We start from the raw sequence: 23,606 nt of genomic DNA on the forward strand, positions 1-23,606 counted from the left end.
GTGACACAAGCCAATTCAAGTTCTCTGAGTTTTCCTACAAAAACCAAATAATGAAAAATAGATGTTGATAATAGTAAAGGAAAAAATAAACCCAGAGAAATCAGGAATCATTACATGGTAATTATGTATCTAAAAATATATAATCACTGAAATAAGACAAATGCAATTGATAAATCCATATGAGCAAAACATACAAAAAAGATTTTAAAAAACTTGATCATTGCAGCAGAAAGGTCAGAGAAGAAGGGAAAGAATCTATGAAAATCAAATAGAAAAGGAAACATAACAGGCCAGATACAAGTCACCGTCAATAATCAACTCATCTATTAAAATACAGATTCTGTCAGAACGTGCTTTAAAATATCCATATTGCATGCCATTCTTAAGAGGCATAAATAAGACCACATAATACAGAAAGTTTGAAATAAAAAGACATAAAGTGAAATAGGAATAAAAATGGTCTACTTATATATTAATTATACTAATAAAAAGAAAGCTGATGTAGCATTACTAAATAATGGAATTATTGACTAGAACTTAAAACAAAAGCCCTAACAAGGAGGAGATTCTCTATAATAATAAAAGTATTCACCATGCATGTAAATATAAATTGTGATATCCTAACATGATAGAATTAATGCACATGAAGTTAAAATTGATAGGATTAAAAGAAGAAATGAACAAATCTATAATCATAGCGGGGAACTTTTAAAATATTCTCCAAGAAGCTTATTGAGCAAAAATATTATCAAGGCTATATAAAATATAAGCAATCTAGTCAACAGCACTGTTTTCTGTCTGTCTCTACCTACATACCTATCTACCTATCAAACTCTACTTGTAAGAAATAGATATTACAGATATTATACATTCTTTCCAGCACACATCGAACCTATAAAAAGATTGATCAGCACAAGGTGTAGTCTCAATTCCAAAAAAATCGATTTGTGTTATCTGACCACAAAGCAATTCTAAGAAATCAATAACAAAAGATAGTAAACAAACACACAAACAGTCATATATATGGAAATAGGCGCCCCCCCACAGTGTAAATAACTCTTAGTTCAAAGGAAAAATCACAGTGAAAATCCCAAAGTATGTAAGAGTCAACAGCATCAAAAAAATTCCATATCAAAATGTGTGGGATATAGTTGGAGTGGTAATTAGCGGACCATTTATTGGCATACATTCACGTGTTAGAAAAAAAGAAAAATTTAAAAGAAGTGAGCTACATGGTAATCTTAAGAAGGTAGGTGAAAGTAAAAATAAAGGAAGTACAGCGATAAATAGGAGAAAACAAATTATAAAGGTAAGAACAAGAAATAATAAGGCAGCAAATAACAAAGAGGATCTAGAAAACAAAAGCTATTTTTTTTTAAAAGAAAATTTTCCATCAAGGCTGTTTAAGAGAAGACAGAGAAGCCCAAATAATCAGTATTAGGCAATGACAAAAGGAGACTATTTTTAGAGTTGTAGTAGTAGTTTAACAATCAAAAGGAAAAACTAATAATACCAAAAGGAGACATTGAAAATATTTACATTACAAAAGTGAATTAAGGAGAAATAGAAGACCTGAAGAGGACAATATCATTACAAAATTAATTCGTCTTCTCCATCTTCCCTGCTCATCCACAGGAAAAAGAAAAGAACCCACGCCCAGAAGGTTAAATGGGTTAATAGTTCTGTCAAACAGCCAGTAAACACATAACTTCTACCTAATGAAACTGCTTTCAAAAGTTATGAAAAGGAAAAATACCTAAATCATTTTGTAAGGCCAACATAATCTTAATCAAAAAATCAGATATGAAAGTACAAGAAGACAAAATTCCTCACCACTCTTGCCTATGAAAATACTAACAAATAAACCCCAGCTAAGCACAAAAAATATTGTTATGTCCTGATAAATTAGGATCGTTTCAGAACAATGTATCAATATAAGCTATCAGAGAATAAATATCATATGATTATTTTGGTACATGCAAAAAAAGTTGGTAAAATTTAACGCTGGTTCTAGATTTTAAAATCTTAACAAATTTGGATAGATTTTCCTTCTATGGCAAATAACTGCAAATAATCTTTTGCAAGCATACTATTTATTTTTTAATATTTAGAAATTTCTTTTTAATTGCAGATAATATCATTAGATTCACAGAAAATTCAGAGGACTCCACAGAAAAACTCTTAAAAATGAATTAAAGTATTTTATTAAGCTAATTGAATAAAAACTTCTTGATATGAAAATTCACATTATTTCTATGTACCAGCTACACCAATTAGAAAATATAATAAAATATCTCACTAACAATAAACATGCATGATTCAGAACAATAAATACAGTAAAAGATATATATGTCATAAAGAAAATAAAAAGTAAAAAAGAATATAAAAGATGAGTGAATAAATGGCACTATGTATCATGTTAATGAATAGGAAAACTTAATATCCTGAATAATTTCTCCAACAAATTAATCTGGCAAAGTCTTGGATCCTGACAAAAGTTATTCTTGTCAGTTTTGAAAAATGGAAAGAAAAGGATCTGATCCATTCACTATCATATTTTAAAGCCACAATATTAGATAATATTTAATTGGGAAAAAGTCGGTAAAAAGAGCCTAGAATGAGACTCATATGGGAACACAACATGTGATAAAGATGGTGATACAAATTAATTGTGAAAAGATGAACAGTAATTGGTGCTGGGTCAGCTGGCTTTGCACACGGTAAGAACACGATGAAATTGCCTATCACAGACTGTGCCCACCAAGATAATCTCATTGGATCCAAGATCTAAAGACGAAAATCAAAAGTTTGAAACTTTTAGAATATATGTGATTATTTTTCTTATAATATGGAAGGGAAGAATTTCTTAGATAAGACAAAGCTATGAAAGAAATATAAACTTGACACATAACACTTAAAGATATGAATTTTTTTACTTATCTAAGATTAGGTAATTATAATTTTGAAAAGATTCATAAAAGTGAATACGAAAAAAAGAATAACTAATCTAGTAAACAAGCAAACAGTGGACGTGGAAAGCAATTGAGGGATGGGCAAAGTGACATGTCAAAAAAAGTTTGAAGTAATGCTCAATCTCATAATTAATCAAGAAAATAAAACAGACTAAAATGATGTTTTCTTTAACATCAATAAGGAATGGAAAAATTTTTTAAAGTTTGACCCTTTATATAATTTAAAATGTGAGTAAGTCAAAATGTCATATACTGGTGAAAGTGTATTGTCTAAGGGCCTATTTACAGACTGGCAGGCAAGATACTGTCAAGTTGAAGGTGCTTCTACCTGTCTCAGCAATTCTCCTCATACATGTATAAACCAGAGAACACCTGCACATTTCATGAGGATACAACTAAGGACGTTTACTGTAGAGTAATTTGTAATAGTTAAATATCAGAAACTAATATATCAATATCAAAAGGGAACTGGATAAATAAAATGAGGTATATTCTTACAAGTGACGTGTCAACATGAATAGACCTTGAAAATATAATATTGAAAGAAAATGAAAAACAAGTTGCAAATGATACCACACATCCTTAATATTCGTCATCCTGGGTAGTGGATGCATGCATGTATGTGTTATTTTCTTAACTGTTCTGGCTTTTAATATTTTTCCAAGAAGTGAAATAGTAAACCACACCCACCGGCACGTTTGCGAGATGGTGCTTGCAGTCAGCCAGGGCACTTTTCAGTTGTATCTCGTGCCTTCCTTGAGCAGTATCTTTCATTTAGTAGAGGAAAATTATTTTTTCTTTGTTCCTCCCATTTCAAGGAAGAGGAATTTTCCCTAAACATTCCTGGATTTTTGCCCCAACCTTGACTGTGCCTCACTTGATCGCAACCCCAGCCCTCCCCTCTACCTCTTTGGAGCCAGTGATTTGCAGTGAACACTCGTTACATGCTCTCTCTACCTTCCTTCTCTGTTTTCTAGATTGCTAAAGCAGCCTTTAAGCTTGTATGCTACATGAGAATATTTCCTTTCAGGACTATGATAAGAAATTTTATATTAACAAGGGGGATGGCAGTACAATGGCAAGGTGACTTTATGTTTCCTTTAATTCTCAGACAATAGGTGTTTCGGTGGCCTAAGCAGAAACTGAGTGTAGTACATAGATAAAGAAAAGAGCCACACATTCAGAAAGGGATGTAAAAGTACTTGTTCTAAGGATAATTCGTATTCAGTTCTGAAAAGAGTCACTGCAACTAGGAAGGGATGTGAAGTTATCTGGGCTAAAAATAACTTTCTTCCAAGTCTATAAAGAGTATTAATATCTATACATGTTGTAAGCTCTTAGTGGTTTTTTGAGGATTGTAGTAACTCATATACCTATGCATTTGGTTTAGCACAAATGGGGACACTCAAGATTTATGTAATAATAACATCCTCTGCATTATGTAATGACTTTCTTTAAAGAATGCAATTTACTTTATAAACATTCTTCCAAAAAGTAAAAAAAGTGACAAATATTAGAAAGAATGTTTTCTAGTAACTAGATTTGATCTGAATATTTTGGTATGCCAAATTTTGACATGATATTTAGAGATATTCTAATGAACGCGCAAGATTTTTGTCATTTTTTGTCTGTTTATGGTAATGTAAGAAATGCCTAAAGCAATAGAGTTATTTTAAAAACAGAATTAATTCCAGAAAAATAAAGACATCTTTCTATTTAAAAACTCTGCTCCTGGGATCATATCATTTGGGGATTTCCATATAATTTCTTTTGCCCACAAACAAACATAAAGCCTATAACTTCCATACTCTCATTCATGCAGAAGTGACTAGAGAAACTACTAGAATTCTTGGCGACACGATTTGGCTGATCAGTCTGAAGGTAGGACTTACAGTTCTTTGTTTTTTCTAAACTATTGCTATTTTCTGCAAGATGGCAATATTTAAGCCAGTGGTAAATATTTTTCAACTGTGGCACACACAAATGTTAATGTTGACAAAAAGAAACGTGAACGTGTGGTGTATCCTCATTCATCCCACCGTCCGTCCGCCCATAACACTAGGTAAAAAGCATCGTGTTGAAGACAGAGTGTCCTTGGAGCTTCTTGTGTTCCCACTGTTGACTTCCCTCTGCTTTCCCACACAGGCCGGGCTGCGGACATGGCGGAGGAGTGGACACACAGCGCTCTGCATGGTACTGAAGACCCATCCCATTCCTCACTTCCAAATCCCCTTGACTGGTGTCTGAACACTCGTTCCCATGAAGTACTGTGTATCTTCCCCTCTAACCTCATCTTACAACCTGTCAAACCCTTCTACTTTGTTCCCTGAAACTTGAGTCAGTCGTCATCAACTTACTCTTTGTGTTTACCATCTTGTAAAAAGTCTTTATTCCCTTATTTACCTTAGCACAAAAATGGCTCAACCCTGGGGACAGTGTTTTTCCTTAGATCTTTCAAGTGGTGGTTGTTTTTTCTCCCATCTTTTTCTTTCTTCTCCTTCGTGACCTTTCCAGAACATTCTCTCTCCATTCTTTCTGAAAATCCCCAGCATCTTTGATATGATATTAAGCAATATCATTCCTCCTATTGTAGTCATCCTCAGTCCTTGAAGATTTAACTACCTGAATTGCAGTCTCAATTGCTCTCACTCCAATGTTACTCCTGGACCACACTTCTGTTTCCTTTGCTGGTGTCCTTGCAAGCTCCCCAGTATGACTGAAGGCAAGCTGAACCTCAGGGCCTGTGTACTCCACAAACTGTAGACACTGTATACTCTGTATACCTTACCACCTCCACTTCCAGAATTGGATGGGTTGCTACTATGTTTGACAGCAGATATTGGAACTCTGGGTGTCTGCTTCCCATGATAAGAACCTTGACCAATGGGAAAAGGAGATGAGAGAGAAGAAGGCACATAAATATCCCTTTCTCTCTCCCTTTCATGGACCACTCCAATTTATGTTTTCCCCTTGAAAACTTTCCAGAGAAGCCCCACATACTTAGTGAAAACACCTCCTGAGTGACCTGTCTTCTCTCTTTATAAAGCATACTTCTTATCCTGCTTCTCATTATATCATTTGCATTTTTCCTTGCCTCAACTCTCTTAATTTCTTTGTCTTCATTGCCCTAGACTTTCAGCTACTAATAAAGTGTAATCTCTTTAGTCCTTGTCTCAGGTTCTATTTTCTGGAAACCTGGAGCAAAGACAAATAGTTAATATCTGTGAATATATTCTATGGAGAGCAGAGGGAAATCAATAAGAAACTTCCAAAGTGAAATAAAGAAGATATTATATTCTGTTCCAGGGGACGCTGCATTCTTGATTATTTGCTTAAGAAAAATGGTGTTCAATCAATGCTTAATGAGCTGCAAAATGGTATCTTTTTTCTGCTTCTTTCACTAGCGGACATTTTTTGATTTTTCACCTGCAGTTACATTTTATTATTATTATTATCATTTTAACAAAAATGGAAGTAAGAGTCTTACATGAAATGGATCAACATAAAGCTGGTCACTGGGGTTTCTCTACTCCCTGCAACCAAACCAGCATAGATTTTGATATAGCCATTTGATGATTGAAAGTTTCATTTTCTTTGAGTCACAGAAGCCACTTCATTTTATGTACTTAGACCAGAGCTGTACAGTAGAAATTTTGTTGGTGATGGATACGTTCTGTGCTGTTCAATACAGAAGTCACTGGTTACATGTGGCTATTGACTCTTTCAAGAGGTTCTGAAAATTTTAATCCAAATGTAAATAGCCACATGTAGCTAGTGGTGACATATTAAACTACACAGCTCTAAACTGGACAAATAATGCTTTTGCAACCTAAGAAACACAGCCTAAAGTTACCCATTCCAAGAAAACTCTGAAGAGAGCCTCTCTCCTGCTATTTCTAGCATACAGCGTATACCAAACTACAATGGAATGATGCGAAAAATCCCTGATATAGGTGGGAAAAAATGATTGTGATAAGGCTTATAAACCTAACCCTTAAAATAAAATAAAACGCTTTGGTGGACATTTTCTCTATCAAACATTGCTGAAAAATAATGTCAAGTCCTTGCAATTATTAATGTGCTTTGGGAATAGAGCTTTTAAAGGTATCCTGTTCATTTAACTTTCTACTGTATGAATTAAAATAGTACAACTGGCTCATCAAAGCCTCCTAAAAAGTAGTCAAAGCTTTATATTTCTCAACAACAGTGTTAAAGTCCTGTTCTGCAGAAAGTCTTTTGGGGAAGTTCCTCCCTCTTCATTTTGGGCCAGGACCCTTTTTTACGGGCTATCATAGTATCATGTTCATTTTACTCAATTCACTTTTCTTTTCATAGTTGTACATTCAGTACTGTGATTATTTGATTAAAATCCGTCTCTTCCACCAGATTCTAAGCTCTATATAAGTAGGAGCACGACTCCTTCACTCACTGGCACAGTGTAGGAAATGCAACGCATGATCAAGAATGTTCAATGTGTGAGTCAAGCTTATTCACCCACTGTGGGAAATGAGTCGGTTGAACTTGTCTTCCAGTAAGTAAAATACTCTGAACAGTTCTCAGTGGCTCTTTTCAGTACTATGCATCACCATATATTTTTCATTGCCACTATATATTCAATTGTACCCCTTCCCCTTTTACGTGATGTAATGGATAAACCAACTCTCTTCAAATCCACTGATAACTAATGCGCAACTTAAGGAATATAATCTAGATTAATTGAAAAGTTTAAAAATAAATAGTTGCCTTTGGAAAACAATGATACTAAATATTAGTTTTATAAAAATTGGCCACATAATTAGCTTCAGAACTGTGAAGTTTAGTAATAATTTCTTGTGACCTTAATCTATCCTTTCCTGCTAGAAAGGGACCACAGACCACATTAACATTTTGTCAACTTTCCATTTCATCCATTTATACTTTGTTTTATTCTGTTACACAGTGTTTTATCATTGAAATATTTTGAAGTGTGAGTACATGTTCTTTCCAAATGGGAAAGTTTCTAAATTCTATGGGAATGAGTTAACTGACTATGTACTTCATAACCAAAGTTCCTCATTTCTTTTTTTCTTTCTCATAATATTTTTTTCTAATCCTATCAGTGGCTGAATATGCCTAAATATTCTTCAAATCAGTAAAGTCAATATTAGCTAAGAATACTCAACATTTCAGGGCCGTAATTTTACAAAATCTTCAAAAATGAGGCAAAACTGGGCTGCTTTGGTTAACATCTGAGACATTTTCTTTTCAAGTGCTGGTTGCTAGAAATCTCTTGAAGTAGGCATTGCTACAATCTATGTTCACAGATCTCTCAACTATCTCAAATGCATTCTTCAATAAACTTTTAATAAGTAACTACTATGCCAAATCTTGTGTTGTTCACATGGAATAAAGAGATTAATAGGAAACAATCCTTCATAAGCTTTTAACACAGTAAGCGATATGGCATAGACTACTGGATGCCAACTCGATATCCATTTCACCTTTATTTGATAGCAATTGAACAATCATGTGGACAATACATTACCTAGCAAAAAGACTATGTTCTCCAGTCTTTCTCCTAGCTAAGTGTGGTCATGTGATTATGTTTTGGCCAAGAACATTCATACAAAAACATTTTGTGGGATTATCTGGACTGCTCTGTAAAGAGAACTGGGAGATGTGTCCTTTACCATGATCATTATCTGTCGTCCTGCAATGTGAAAATCAGACATAACAAACAGAGCTCTAGCTGGCTTCCTGGACCAACAGGTGGCCTTGGGGAGGGAAGCTACACTGAGGAAGTTAGAATAGAAAGATGAAAGCAGGATGATTTACTGGAGACTTTGAAGCCAACACATAACCGTAAACTTTTATCCTGGAAACTTTGTTTTGTTTAATCCCACATTTTTAAGTTGTCCTATATATGTAAATCAAAATAATGTTAACTGATATATGTTATCAAATAGTAGATACGTAGTTTTTTAAAGCTGTGTAAACAAAATGTTGGGGAGAGAGCGATTATATCTGCTTGGTGAGGTCAGGAATGACTACTTAGAGGCACAGCTATTTGAGTGAAATCTTGAAGGCTGAGTAGAGTTCACCAGGTAGAGAAGAGAAAAAAGGGCATTATAAATAGAAGAAAGAGCATGCGGAAAAACACATAGCTTAAAAAAGTATCGTTCATTTTAATAGCTGTTAGTAACTTAGTAATGGTTTATGTAGCTGAGTTAGGAGGTCGAATCATCAATGACCTTGCACATTAAGGAGGTTTATCTATAGATTATGGAACGTTTTTAAACTGGAAGATTGACATGATCAGTTTGGGATTTTACAAAGATGGATTAGAGGTACATTAATCTGGAGACTGGGGTAATAGTTTTGAGACTAGTTAGGGTAAAATACTAGGGCAATATACCAGGGGAGATTATGATACATGGTTTAAGGTATTATGCACGGAAGCGGAGAGAGGGGTGAGAAATGAGGATGTAAACCAATAAATCAGTTACTTTAGAGGTTGCCAGGTGTAAGAGACAGAGGATTGAATTTCAATATTCAGCTATTTTATTTCTATATACCATCAATGAACAATTGGGAAATGAAATTTTAAAATGTTACTACTGGGGCTGGCCTGGTGGCTCAGCAGGTAAGTTCACACGTTCCTCTTCAGCGGCCCGGAGTTCGTTGGTGGGGATCCCAGGTGAGGACATGGCACTGCTTGGCAAGCCATGCTGTGGTAGGCCTCCCACATATAAAGTAGAGGAAGATGGGCATGGATGTTAGCTCAGGGCCAGTCTTGCTCAGCAAAAAGAGGAGAGTTGGCAGCAGATATTAGCTTAGGGCTAATCTTCCTCAAAATTAAAATAAAATAAAATGTTACTACTTACAACAGCATCAAACAACATAAAATCTCCAAAAACCTATAATAAAATCTACATATGACTCTTACACTAAAAATAATCAAACTTTATTGACAGAAATTAAAGACACAAATAAATGAAGGAAAATAGCATGTTCATAGTTTGAAGAAGCTATTGAAAAGACGTCAATTTTCCCTGGGTTGATTTATGAATTCAATACAACTGCAATAAAAATCCCAACACTTTTAAAAACATTGATAAGTTGATTCTAACATTATTCAATACAATTTTGAATAAAGATTTATACTATCAGATGTCAAGATTTATTATAAAGCAATAATAATTAAAACATTATGTTTTTGGCACAAAGTGACACAAATATACCAGCACAGAGATAAAACAGATCAGAGATTATAAAAATAGACCCATACATATTGTTACATGACTATCACAAATGAGATACTATGGTGTAGTGGAGGAAGTAATGGTCTTTTAAAAAATGATACCAGGTCCATTAGATAATCATAAGAAAAGAAATGAATGTCGATCCCTACCATTATATAATACAAAAAGATCAAACATGAAAGGTAAAGAAAAACTTTCTGAAAGATAATGCAGGAAAATATCTTCAAGAACTTTGAGTAGTCAAAGATTTCTTTAAAATAGTACAAAGTATTACCTATAAAGATAAAGTATAATGAATTGGGTTGCACTCAAATTGAGACTATATTCATCAAAAGAGTAAAAGGCAAACCACAGAGTGGAAAAAGATATTTGCAATATAAAATACATATAGTCTACAAAGGACTCATATCCAAAACATATAAATAAATCTACCAATAATAAAAAGGAAGAAAACTCAATGAAATGGGCAAAAGACATAAGCAGACATTTCCCCAAAATGTCCAGTAAATCTATAAAAAGGTAGTCAACCTCAGTTATTAAGGAAATGCAAACTGAAATCCAAATTTGTCATTACCCATCCAACTAGAATGGATAAAGTGAAAAAAATGACAATACTGAGTGTTGGCAAAGATCTGGAATAATGGCAACTCTCAAACACTGCTTTTGAAAGTGTAAATTGATAGAATTATTTTAGAAAATGTCAGTATCTAGTAAGTTGAACATATACTTACACTATGATCTAGCAACTCCAGGTATAGGTACATACCCAACCAAAATATGTACAAATGTGCACCAAAAGACAAGTGCAAGAATTTTCACCACAATATTTCTGTAAGAGCCCCAAACTAGAAATAAAATAGATGTTTAATTTAAGCAGAATAGGTTTTAAAAAAGTGCCAATTAATACAATAGAACACATCAATAAGAATGAATACATTATTGCTACACACAACATTAGTAACATTTGCAAAAATAATGTTGAGGCAAAATGTCAGAAAAGAATACCGTTTCTATGATTCCATTTATACAAATTTCAAAAACATCCTAAACAGATTTATGCGGTCAGAAATCAGAATAGTGCTTACCTCTGGGGCAAGACAGTGGCTGGCAGGGCAGGAAAAGAGCATCATCTGGGGCTCTGGTAATAGTCTGTTTTTGATTTGAGGTCTGGTTAAATAGGTATATTCACATTGTAAAACTTCTCTGAGGTTTATACTTACAGTCTTTTATTCGTTAAAGAAAAAAAGAATTTCACTTTATTTGAAGTCTCTAAAGTGGATGTTTCCCCATGGTGGAAATGACTTGGTGACAAAAAAAAAATGTAAATAAGACATAAACAATTTGAGAATTAATATGGGATAAATAATTTTAAATTGCTTTGAATTCTTACATACATTATTGTCATTTTTCCCTTAGATTTGCTAGACTCAGGAGTACCACATTTTTTAACAATATACTGAAACCGCTTTATTTCTTTCTCTATATAAAGATAAAAAACATTGTTTAATATAAAAATGTTGAATATTGCAGTAGCTGTTTCAATGTAGCAGTGGATTATTTCTTCACTCACGCGTTATCACTTTCTCTCTAATTTAAGAAGTGAGGTGTGGGAATAATGTAAACGCAAATTATCTTATAATAGAATCATACTATTCTCTAAACCAAGTATGTGAAGAATTACCACATTGAGGGTCTTATGTGAATACAGTATTGGCCACATTTTATGTTAAATTGCTAATCCTTAGGTTTGTAAACAGAAACATTTCTAGGAGTATGAAATTTAAAATCTTCCACGAATCATGGCGGACAATACTTTTCCTATGTGTAGGTCCTTCTTCACGGGATTGCCTTGTTATTGCGCTTTTGCCTGTCTAGTTCACAAGAACGCCTATTGAGCATTATGTCATCAAAATAAGACAATCCATCAACAATCCATAAGGGTCAGAGTGGGGTGGGCAATTAGTTCTATAGCTTTTCTGCACCAAATATGGAAAAAATTTGCCTCCCAGCTGTGACAATGACCGAGATTGATTAATCTTTGATTAAATCTGTTCAAACACACAGACTGAGACCCTACCAGATGACAGCCCTGTAGAAAACTGTAAAACCAGACAATACAAAAAGCCACACTCTGAAGGTATAAATATCCGCAGGCGAGTGAGCGGAAGTAAACACATCATGCTGAGGGAAGTCTAGAATGAATTTCTCTCCCCACGGCACCTGGTCTGTGCTAAGTCCAATCCATGCGATGAGCAGAGCTGTGGCTGGACACACATGGGAAAACTGACAATCTTCTGGGTGAGGAATCACAAATCTGAAGCTTGGAAGCTGCGAATGTTGAAGCGAGTAGGGGAATCCCAGAAGAAAATGAGTCAAAGAATAAATTCCTATGCTCTGCTTACCCCGTTTCTTTGACCCTGAGCTATGCATGTTTGGGACAGATGCTAAGCAGATGTACTTAACAAAAAATATCTGAACAGAAGGGAGTTACTGCCCAAGAAATAGAGTTGGCAGTTCAAGCCAAGTTGAGAATATTTACCTACTAAAACAAAGGAAACAAAACTTGCCAATGAAAAATAATAGAATGCAGAATCTCTATAATTTACCATTGACAATGTCCAACACACAAAATTATCCAACATAAGCAAATGCAAAAAAATCACAGCCTCAAGAAGAAGAAACGGTCCAAGCCGAACCTCAAAATTAAACAGATGATGTAACTAACAGATAAAAATTTTAAAATGGCTATTATAACTATCATCAGTAAAGTAAAACCTAAATATGTTTATAATGAATGAAAATACCTGAAATGGAAATTTTAGAACTAAAGAGTGTATTTTCTGAAAAAAAAAATCTCTGGATGGAAATAACAAGCAAATAGACATGCTGGATGAAGGAGAAAGGGAACTTGAAAAAGCAACAATAGAAAGCGCCCAAGGTGAAAAATAGAGGCAAAAATGAGTAGAGTCTCAAGGATCTGTTTCAGAAGTCAGCAAACTATGGCCTATGGGCAAGTCAGCCTGCAAACTAACAGTTTTCACATTTTTAAAGTGTTATTTTAAAAAAAACACTCATGTTCATAGCAGCATTATTCACAGTAGCTAAAAGGTGGACGGAACCCAAGTATTCTTCAAAGGATGAGCAGATAAACAAAATGTGATGTATGCCTATAATGGAATATTATTCAGCCTTAAAAGGGAAGGAAATTCTGATACATATTACAACATAGAAGAAACTTGAGAACATTATACTAAGTGAAAAGACAAATACTGTATGATTCCACTTATATGAGATACCTTAAGTGGTGAAATTTATAGAGACAGAAAAATAGAATGGGGTTGCTAGGGGCTAGGGAAAGGGGGAATAGAGAGTTATTGTTTAGTAGATACAGAGTCTCGGTTTTTCAAGGTGAAAAGAGTTCTGGAAATAGATGGCAGTGATGGTTACACAAAAGGGTGAATGTACTTATTATCGTTGAAAACTAAACTGGATAAGCACAAAGAAGCCTAGCTAAGACACATTTTAGTCAAACTGTTGGAAGCCAAAATCAAGAGAAAATCTAACAAGTACAAGAGAAAATGATATATTACATAGGAACCAACAAATATTTAATTTTTCACCAGAAACCATGGAGACCAGAAGAGAGCGGAACAATATCTTTAAAATGCTGAAAGAAAGAAAACAGTCAGTGCAGAATTCTTTATCCAATTATCATTGAAAAATGAGGGTTAAATAAAGACATCTTCAGATAAAAGAAAACTAGAGATAACAAATCTGTTGTACAAGAAATAGTAAAAGAAGCGGGAGTTCTTCAAGATGTAGTGAAAAGCCATCAGATGGAACATTTGGAACTTCAGAAAAGAATGATGATCAGAAATGGTATGTATCTGGGTATACTGGATCAATATGCGTCTATCTTTTCGTCTCTTTTTTGCCATCTTCCTATATTTCTTTATAACCTCCATTCTTGTTTGAAGACATTATAACATTGTAGGGTTTACAATGTGTGAGGATGTAGCGCATATAACAATTACAACACAAAGGACAGGGAGAATATAGACCTAGGCGGTTTGTAGATTTACATGGTTTATATAAAATAGTACTTTGTGGCACTGAACATGAACTCAGAAAAGTTAAGGACGTATATTGTAATACTTAGAGTAACTACCAAAAAAAAATGCAAAAAAGTACAACTGAAAAAACAACAAGAAAATTAACAGGAGATTTTAAAAATTATTCAAATATTTTTAGAAGTAAAAACAAAAGGAACAAAGAGACAAAAAACAAAGGAGATAAGTTTTCTCCTCTTTCCTCTACCATCTCATCTCTCTTATTGCAGCTGGGAAAGTTTCTCCCTTTTAAGGACAAGTGTGATTAGATTTGGCCCACCCAAGTAATCCAGGATAATCTCCTGGTCTCATGGTCCTTAGCCTTAATCGCATCAGGAAAGCCTCTTTTGCAGTACAAAATAACATATTCACAGGTGTCGAGGATTAGAACATGCGGATCTTTGGTGGCCACTATTTCACCTCTAGCCTTGAAATATTCACGTCCACCTGATGTGCATGCAAAATACATTTCGTCTCATACCAACATCCCTCAAAGTCTGAACCCATTACAGCATCAACTCCAAGTCTAATATCTGAGTTAAGTCACATCAGATTAAAAACCCCAAATATCATCACCTAAATCATCTAAATTACACATGAGAGAGGTTCTGGGTATAACTCACACTAGGACAAAATTCCTTTCTCTCTTTGGATCTTTGAAGCTAAAGAACATTTATCTGCTCCCCAAAAATGGTGGTATGACAGGCATAGGATAAGAGCTCTAGAATTCCAATTCAAAAGGGTCTTGGAATTGGAAGGAAGAAGGAGTTAATTGTACTAAGATGTGTATAAAGCCAACAAGGCAAACTCCATTTGATTTGAATGCCTGGGAATAATCCTCTCTGGCACTAGGCTTCCTCCTCTGGATTTGAGGCTCTATCCTCAGAGCCATTCTTCCATTTTCAAGCAAAGTAACACATGTTTGTAGCTGAATAGTTTTACCAGTCTATGGAATTTCAGGTCAGAAAGGCTTCTTTCACTTTGTATGTTCTCTCCCTCTCAGTTCAATCTTGCAGTATTTCTGCTGGTATAAAATTCTCAAAAACCTTATGGATCTTCTGTGTATGTCACAGGGGTTCAATCCATTAGAAAAGAGGCTTGTCCACAGATTTTCCTACACAATCCTATCTCTGTTTTGGCTTTTGCTAAAATGGTGGGGGAGACAAAACCCTTAAGCTTCTAGAACAATTTCTTGAGGGAATTTGTGAGTTACATCCTTAATGTCTTCAGAGAAACTTTTGAATGATTGAATGCTCTGAACTTTTGATCTTTCTGAGTTATTAGCCCACAGGTGGACAGCCATAGCCTCAGCTTTTTCACTAGAGAATGCTTCTCTGACAATGAATCTCTTAATTTTGGCATTTTTTGCAATCTAGATAGGCTGAGAACTTCCAAAATCATCAAGTCATAGTTCCATTTTGTTTAACAGTTCTTCCCTTGGTCTTTCTCCTTTCACATTCTACTCTAAGCAGCAAGAAGAGACTAGACCACACATCCAACATTTCTCTTGAAAATTTCCTCAGCTAAATTCCAATTTCATTTTTTATAAGCTCTGCCTTCCACATAACCCTAGGACACAATCATACAAAGTTTTCTATCACAATATAATAAAGATCTTTTCTTCTGTTTCACACAATATGTTTCTCATTTTCATCTGAGCCTTCAATGCCAGTACCTTTAAAATCCATATTTCTGCCAACAGTCTTTTCAAGATAGTCTATACTTTTTATTTATTTATTTAATTTATTTGTTTTTTTAAATTTTTTTAAAACTGTTTTTTAAAGATTGGCACCTGAGCTAACAACTGTTGCCAATCTTCTTCTTTTTTTTTTCCTCCCCAAATCCCCCCAGTACATAGTTGTATATTCTAGTTGTGGATCCCTCTAGATGTGGTATGTGGGACGCCGCCTCAACATGGCCTAATGAGCAGTGCCATGTCCGTGCCCAGGATCCAAACCCTGGGCCATCAAAGCACAGTGCGCAAACTTAACCACTCTGCCACAGGGCCGGCCCTTTTTCTTTTTTTTAAATGGTATACATATAGTCTATTATATTTGTCAAACATGAATTTCACCTAAATACAAACAAAAGTAGTTTTTATACTCAAAGGTGATCTAGCTACGTCAGATTACAAATCTCGATTTATCAGAATTTTAAAACAAGAAACTGACATTTCTCTTTTTCTTTGTTCCACTGTATGATACATACTGAAAATATCTGTGCTCAGTTTTCTGAAGCAGACTCCAAGAGACTAATGATCATTGGCAAAGAACACAAGGTCATGCAATGCTGTCTTTTGTTTCTTTCATTTGAGCACATACACTGAATTTAGGCTTTCCTAACATGCTCCTCCAAATTCTCCAGACTCCACTCACTGACCAATTTCAAAGTCAATTCCACTTGCACATTTTTAATATTCATTACAACAGCGTCCTACTTTGTGGTACCAAAATCTGTATTAATTTTCTATTGCAGTCCTAACAAAAAAAAATTTGATGCTTAAAACAACACAAATTTATTATCTTAGAGTTCTGTAGATCAGAAATTTGGCAAGGGGCTCCATGAACTAAAATCAAGGTGTCAACAGGCTGATTTCCTTTCTGAGTTCTCTGGAAGAGAATCTGTTTCCTGAATATTTGAGTTGGTGGAAGAAATCAGTTCTTTAAGTTTGTAAAATTGAACTTCTTGTTTCCCTTCTGGCTGTAAACTGAGGACTGTTTCCAGAACCAGGTGCTACCAGCTTTTGGCTCCTTTTATTCATCTTCAAACTCAAGTCAGTTAAGTCTTTCTCATGTCACATCTCTCTGAATCTTCATCCACTGTAGTTACATCCCTTCCCTGATCACATTTGAAAAAGATGCTCTGCTTTAAAGAATTTATGAGATTTGAATGGGCCCACCCAAATAATCCAGGATAATCTTCCAGTTTCAATGTCTTTAATCTTAATCACAACTTCAAAGTCTCTTTTGCCATAAAAGGTAATATATTCACAGGTTCTGAGGATTAGGGAATAGATATCTTTGGGGACCATCTTTCTGCTACCACATCAACCATTTCAATACTACACTACACTAATCATGAATGACCAAAACACCCCAATGAAAATACGAAGATTTCTGAATAAATATAAAACAAGAACCAAGTACATATTGACTCCATGAGACACACTTGAAATATGAAAACACAGATATTTTGAAAGTAAAGGAACGAAAAAGATGTGCCATGAAAACATTAAGAATAAGAAGGCTGGAGTGGCTATAATAATATCAGATAAAATAGCTTCCAAACAAAAAGTATTACCAGAGATAAAGAAAAATCTTTCATGAAGATAAAATGGTCAATTTGTTAAGAAGATATAGTAGCTGTAAACAGAGTTTCAAATTACAGGAGGCAAAAGTTTACGTAATTAATAAATAATTGCACAATCACCATTCAAGATTTTAATACCCCTCTCTCATCATTTGATAAAACCAGACAAAAAAAATCATACAGACATAGAAGATCTGAACAGTACTATCAACCACCTTGACTTAATTGATGTTTAATAGATTGCTCTATCAAAGAAGTGCAGAATACACATTCTTTTTAAGTGCAATGATACTTTTAGCAGGATAGATCACATTCTGGACTATAAAACAGTCTTAATAAAATTTTAAAACATTTGTACAGTTTATTTCTAACAAAAGGTGACAAAGGGGAAAATGAGGAAAGCAATGGCACGTGAGTCAGCAAGGAGAATAGCTACCACTGGCTTCTTTTCACAGTAGAGGTTATTGTGTTTCCATGAGAAACAGTGCACTTTTAGCATCAAGAACTCTGCAGTGGAGAAAGCTACGCGTGGAAGACATGGCTGGGTGAGGATGGAGGAACAATGCATCTTGCAAGCAACTGGGTAATTTCGAAGACATGGATTTACTTCCCTATATCAAATATTGGAACTAATAAACTAATGTTTTCTAACTGACTTTTTAAAAGGAAAATGTCTTAGAATTTTTGTCTTTTCAGCTGTAATCGCTCAAATAAAACTTTGACTTCCTAGGGGCTACCCCAATTAGGATCTCTCTGTATTTCTAGATCTACAATTTAGATCTCTACATTTAAACTATTAGAAAGAGCACCCAAACACCACCCATAAATACCAAATCAAGAGCTCTGTATTCCCATGATCTTTGCGGCTAGCTGAAAAGTTTATTTCCAATAAAAGATTTTTTTAATGTAACTGTTTCTCAATAATGAAGCATCTCATCAATAACTGGTAGCCTAAAATAAGATAAGGTAGGCGAGAACATTTTGTAAATTGTATGGTCTTGTAGAAATAAAATCATTATATATTGTATTGATATAATAGAGATATGCCCTATGAGACCTTCATTTTATAAATTCGATTCTAATATGAGCTTCTCTTTTAGCCTAATATAATGAACACCCAATAGTTTTCCTTAAAAATGGAAGAAAACGTGGCATTTCTGAAGACACATGTATGTTATATACTTTAGTGGTACAACTTATTTATGAGGAAGTAGTAATTTAGTATTCTATCTATGATAATCTGTCTTTCAGTGTTCAGGCTAGGTTTCTCTTCCTCCAGAAGTCTTTCTTGACCTCACCCACTGTAATGGGCCTTGGTGTGCCCAGACTTGTGGTCAAACATTATTCTGGGTGTGTCTTTCAGGATGTTTCTGGATGAGATTAACGTTTGAATGGGTAGAGCAGACTCAAGCAGATTGCCATCCAGAATGTAAGTGGGCCTCACCCAATCAGTTGAAGACTTGAATAGAACAAAAAGGCTGAATAAGAAAGAACTTCTTTGGCCAGACTGATTAAGCTGAAACATTGGTCTTCTTCTGCCTTTGGACTGGAACTCGCCATTGACTCTCCTTGCCAACTGCAGATCTGGGCACTGCTCAACCTCCATAACTATGTGAGCCAATTCTTTATAATCAATCAATCTCTCTGTTTCTCATTCTCAGTAGCTATATACATATATCTATTTATCTATAACTATCTATCTATCTGTCTATCGATCTATCTCTTATTGGTTCTGTTACTCTGGACAACCCTGACTAATACACCCATTATTTCTAGGGTAGCTTCATCTATGAATTTGTGCCCTTAGCTCCCTCTCCATCTCTCTATAGAGCATAACCCTCTATATTATAATTATCTTTCAGTTTTAAGTTCTGAGAAAGCAGGAATAAAGCCTTTCTTCCACATCCTTTATCCATAGTCCTTAGTATGGTGCCTGACACCTACTACGCACTGAATAATATTTGTTGAATAAATGAAAGAATAGATCAAGTTTCCAATAAGAAATATCTAGGTTGCTTTCCTCATGCAAGCTGTTTCTTGATGTATTTTATCTGTAATTGGCCCATGGTTAAGTTAAACCCAGATAGACATTACTGAATGTGATTCTCAAAGTCATTAAACCCTTCAGTCTATGTATGTAGCAATTTATTATTTTCTCTTTGCCTGTTTAGTTTATAAATTTCTCAAGAAAAATGGCATGTTTGTTTCTTTTTTGGTGAGGAAGATTGGCCCTGAGCTAAAAACTATAGCCAATCTTCCTCTTTTTGTTTGAGGAAGATTGTCACTGAGCTAACATCTGTGCCAATCTTCCGTTTTGTATGTGGGATGCCACCAAAGCATGGCTTGATGAGTGGTGTGTAATTTCAAACCCAGGATCGAAACCTGTGAACCCTGGGCCACCGAAGCAGAGCATGAGAACTTAACCACTATGCCACCAGCCTGCCCCAGAAAATGGCTTTTTGGTACATATTACTCTTGAAAAGACTAAACATTCCAACAGATTTGGGCATTTCTATTCCAGTTTGGATTAGAAGCAATCAAGGCCAAAGTATGGAACAGAAACATCACCTAGAAGGGAAATGCTCCTCTCTCCATTCTGCTCAGCCACTTGTTCAGAGTGAGACAATCATCTTCCCATAACAATTGAAGGCAGAGATGGCTATAGCTAAATAATTATCATGGTTGAAAATTCCTGATGTTGAAATAATTCCAATTAGATCTCATTCATAAGTGCGTTCAGTGCCCTGGAGAAAATAGTGAAATTTAAGTAAGGAAATGTTTTGGCATGTGGACATACATCAAGATTTTTTCTTTTGTTGGGGAATGTGTATTAAGAACAAAATGGAATTTTTAAAAAGTAGGTCAATGATGGTTAAAATTACTCTGTTTTCTTCTCTCTATTCTTTGTGCAAAAATTTCTCTAAACGACACTTAAAGCCAAATGTCTAGGTTTTGTACACATCAATAGAAAATACAAACAAGAAATAGAAAGAGCACAGAAACCACTATCGATCCGTCTTTACACAAAAGGAGTTATTTTCTTTGGTATTGGCTTTAAAAAGTGATGTTCCCCTCTTCCCCCGCCCCTTGAATAAAGAAGCCAACAATTCATTGTGTGTGAGCTGGAGCTCAAAGGAATTATTGAAAAAGAACTAAAAAAAGCATTATACCAAAGAGAGAAACAATTTCAAGTCAGACTTATCTACTCTCCTGGATTTCAGCCCATGCGCCTTTACTGTGCGTGGAAGAATGAGGTGGAATACAGGCCTGTGTTGATGGTGCCTTGTACCCAACCACATTACTAAAATCCGTTTTCTATAGAAATTTCCCAGCCTTCCATTCCTTTTATTTTCTACATTGTTGTACCATAAATACCTAGTTTAAACTAACACATGGTGCCATTTTAGTAAGCCTCTGTTATAGCAGGGGAACAGCCTGGCACCCATTATGCTAGCATTCTCCTCCATGTAAACAATGACATATTCCTCTCAAAAACTGCTATTTATGATTCTAAAATGTAAACCAAGCTTTTAAGAGAGAAGCTGTCCTTTTCCCAAGACTAGTACAGTGTCTCCAACTTGCACATAAAAGTGTCATTGATACTTATTTTTAAGTTACTGATGTTACACGCTTATCACAATGTGATACAATTTTTTAAAAAGCTCAATACTTATAACTAGTACTTTTTCCTATTTTCCTAAATTGTCGATTTTAAGTAGAGACAGTTTTAAAGTCAGCTTTCTTCACTTAATACAATATCATAAACATTTTACTCTGCTGTTACATGCTTTTTGGAGTATCCCATTGCAAGCATGTGCATAATTATCATAATCATTCCAGCTATTTACAGGTTTTTTGTTATAAATTACACTGTAATAAACATATTTGTGCATATGCATTTTCATAATTAAAGTAAGATAAGTTCTTAGGAATAGAATGTTCTCTTAACGACCTTCTTTCCTGAATGCAAAAAATTGAATGAATATCCCAATTTAGTCACCTTCTTTCTGGAATGGATAAGAATCTAAGCCTCCCTCTACACAGTTACAAAACAGGTTAATAACTCAGACTCGGGGTGACTGGCCAGGTCTCAATTCTCTCTCCAACACCTGCAGGATCTTTGGCAAGGGACTTCCCTGCTAAAGATCTTGGTTTGTTCATCTTAAAATGGAAGAGTGACTTCTGATTTCTGGTCCCACATGTCAGGAGTTTAGAAGTCATCATCCTATCATAATAACAAGTGAAAAACTAAAGAAGTTGAAAAATCAACAACTCTTCTTACATTCCTCAGAAAAGTGATGTTACAGGCCCCCTGCTGCTCCCAAAGTTGGAGCATCATACAGCAGGATATGGAGTATCACGGCTCACCAGAGCAGACACCCACAAACCCCGTGGAAGCCAGCGCTGTGGTAGGAAAACCTGAACTATAATTGATGAAGTGTTGGAAGCTCAGTGTGGACCACTCTGAGAGTTCAAAACTCCAGAGGATCTCATCATTTTGGTGATGGTAGCGGGGCAGGGAGGGGCACACTTTTGTGAGTTTTACCTTCAAGAGCTTGACTAGGACCATATGGTAAATGTCAGAGAAAAATCTCCTCAAGCTTCCGGCAGGAGAAGAGGAAAAGGAATAATTTTGAAATGCACCAGAACATTCTGTTCTTGACAAGGCCTGTCTTCGGGAGAAATGATCTTACCAGAGCCTACTCTGCTGGGGTTTTACCAGAGCATCACCGAGCTCGGGAAGGGAAATGTTCAACTCCACTTCCATCTAGGCTTCCAAGTGGGGGAAGAGAAACACATAAGTCCTCCATCCTCTTTCCATTGTGTCCTAACTAAAGGGGGAAAGACCTGAAAAGCACTGGCAACGTTCACAGTCCAGGGGCACAGACTCACAAGGATTATAACTCAATCACAGGACTACCGAAGGCTTTCCCTCCCCACACCTTACACGAGGCCTATGGACCTCAGTTCTTTTTACCCAGTACATCACGTCTTCCTTTCAACAAAAAAATTACAAGACATCCTAAAGAAGAAACTGAGCAAGGATCAGAACCAGAGTCAGATATGGTGGGAATATTGGAATTATCAGAGTAGGGATTAAAGAAAAACTATCATTAATATGCTAAACAACATGGAAGAACTGCACGGAGAATGTAAGTAAAGATGGAAAGCCATGAAAAGACATGGAGGAAACCTAAATGCCTATTACCAAGTGAAAGAAGTCAATCTGAAAAGGCTACATACTGTATGATTCCAACTATGTGACATTCTGGAATAAGACAAAAACTATGGAGAAAGTAAAATTTTCAGCATTTGCTAGGGGTTAGGGTTAGTGAATTGAAGTTTCGTTGTCCTAAAAGAATTCTGTGATTAGAAGATTTTTAGAGCCATGAAAATACTCTGTTTAATACTATAATGATGGATACACATCTTTAAACATTTGTCAAAACCCATAGGGTGTACAACACAAGTGAACTCTAGTGAACACTATGGACTTTGGGTGATAATGATGTGTCAATATAGGTTTGTCTATTGTAACAAATGTAACATCTGGTGGGGAATGCTGATAATGCTGGAGGCTGTGCCTGTGTGGGGGAGGGGGTATATGCGAACCCTCTGCTCTGCACTTTCTGCTCAATTTTGCTGTGAAGCTAAAATTGCTCTAAGAAATGAAGTTTATTAATTATAAAAAAAATTAGGAATAGTAATTCCTATTTGTCCATACAAGCATATTAGAAAATGTGAGATCAATACAAATGTAAATTATTATACTGCTATATATTCAAACTAATGGTAATATTTGACAAATTAGTAAACTTTTGGATAAAGTGGAAATAAAAAGAAATTCATGACTTAAGAGAATATTAATGCAACTTGATTTCATTTAATATTAGCTAAAAATGAGATTATCATTTGGTGATATATGGTGATACTGTAGAGTTGGTCTAAGATGAAAAAAAACTGGAGTTTTTACA

The sequence above is a fragment of the Equus quagga genome, chromosome 4 (genome assembly GCF_021613505.1).
Source record: "Equus quagga isolate Etosha38 chromosome 4, UCLA_HA_Equagga_1.0, whole genome shotgun sequence".
Taxonomy (NCBI): domain Eukaryota; kingdom Metazoa; phylum Chordata; class Mammalia; order Perissodactyla; family Equidae; genus Equus; species Equus quagga.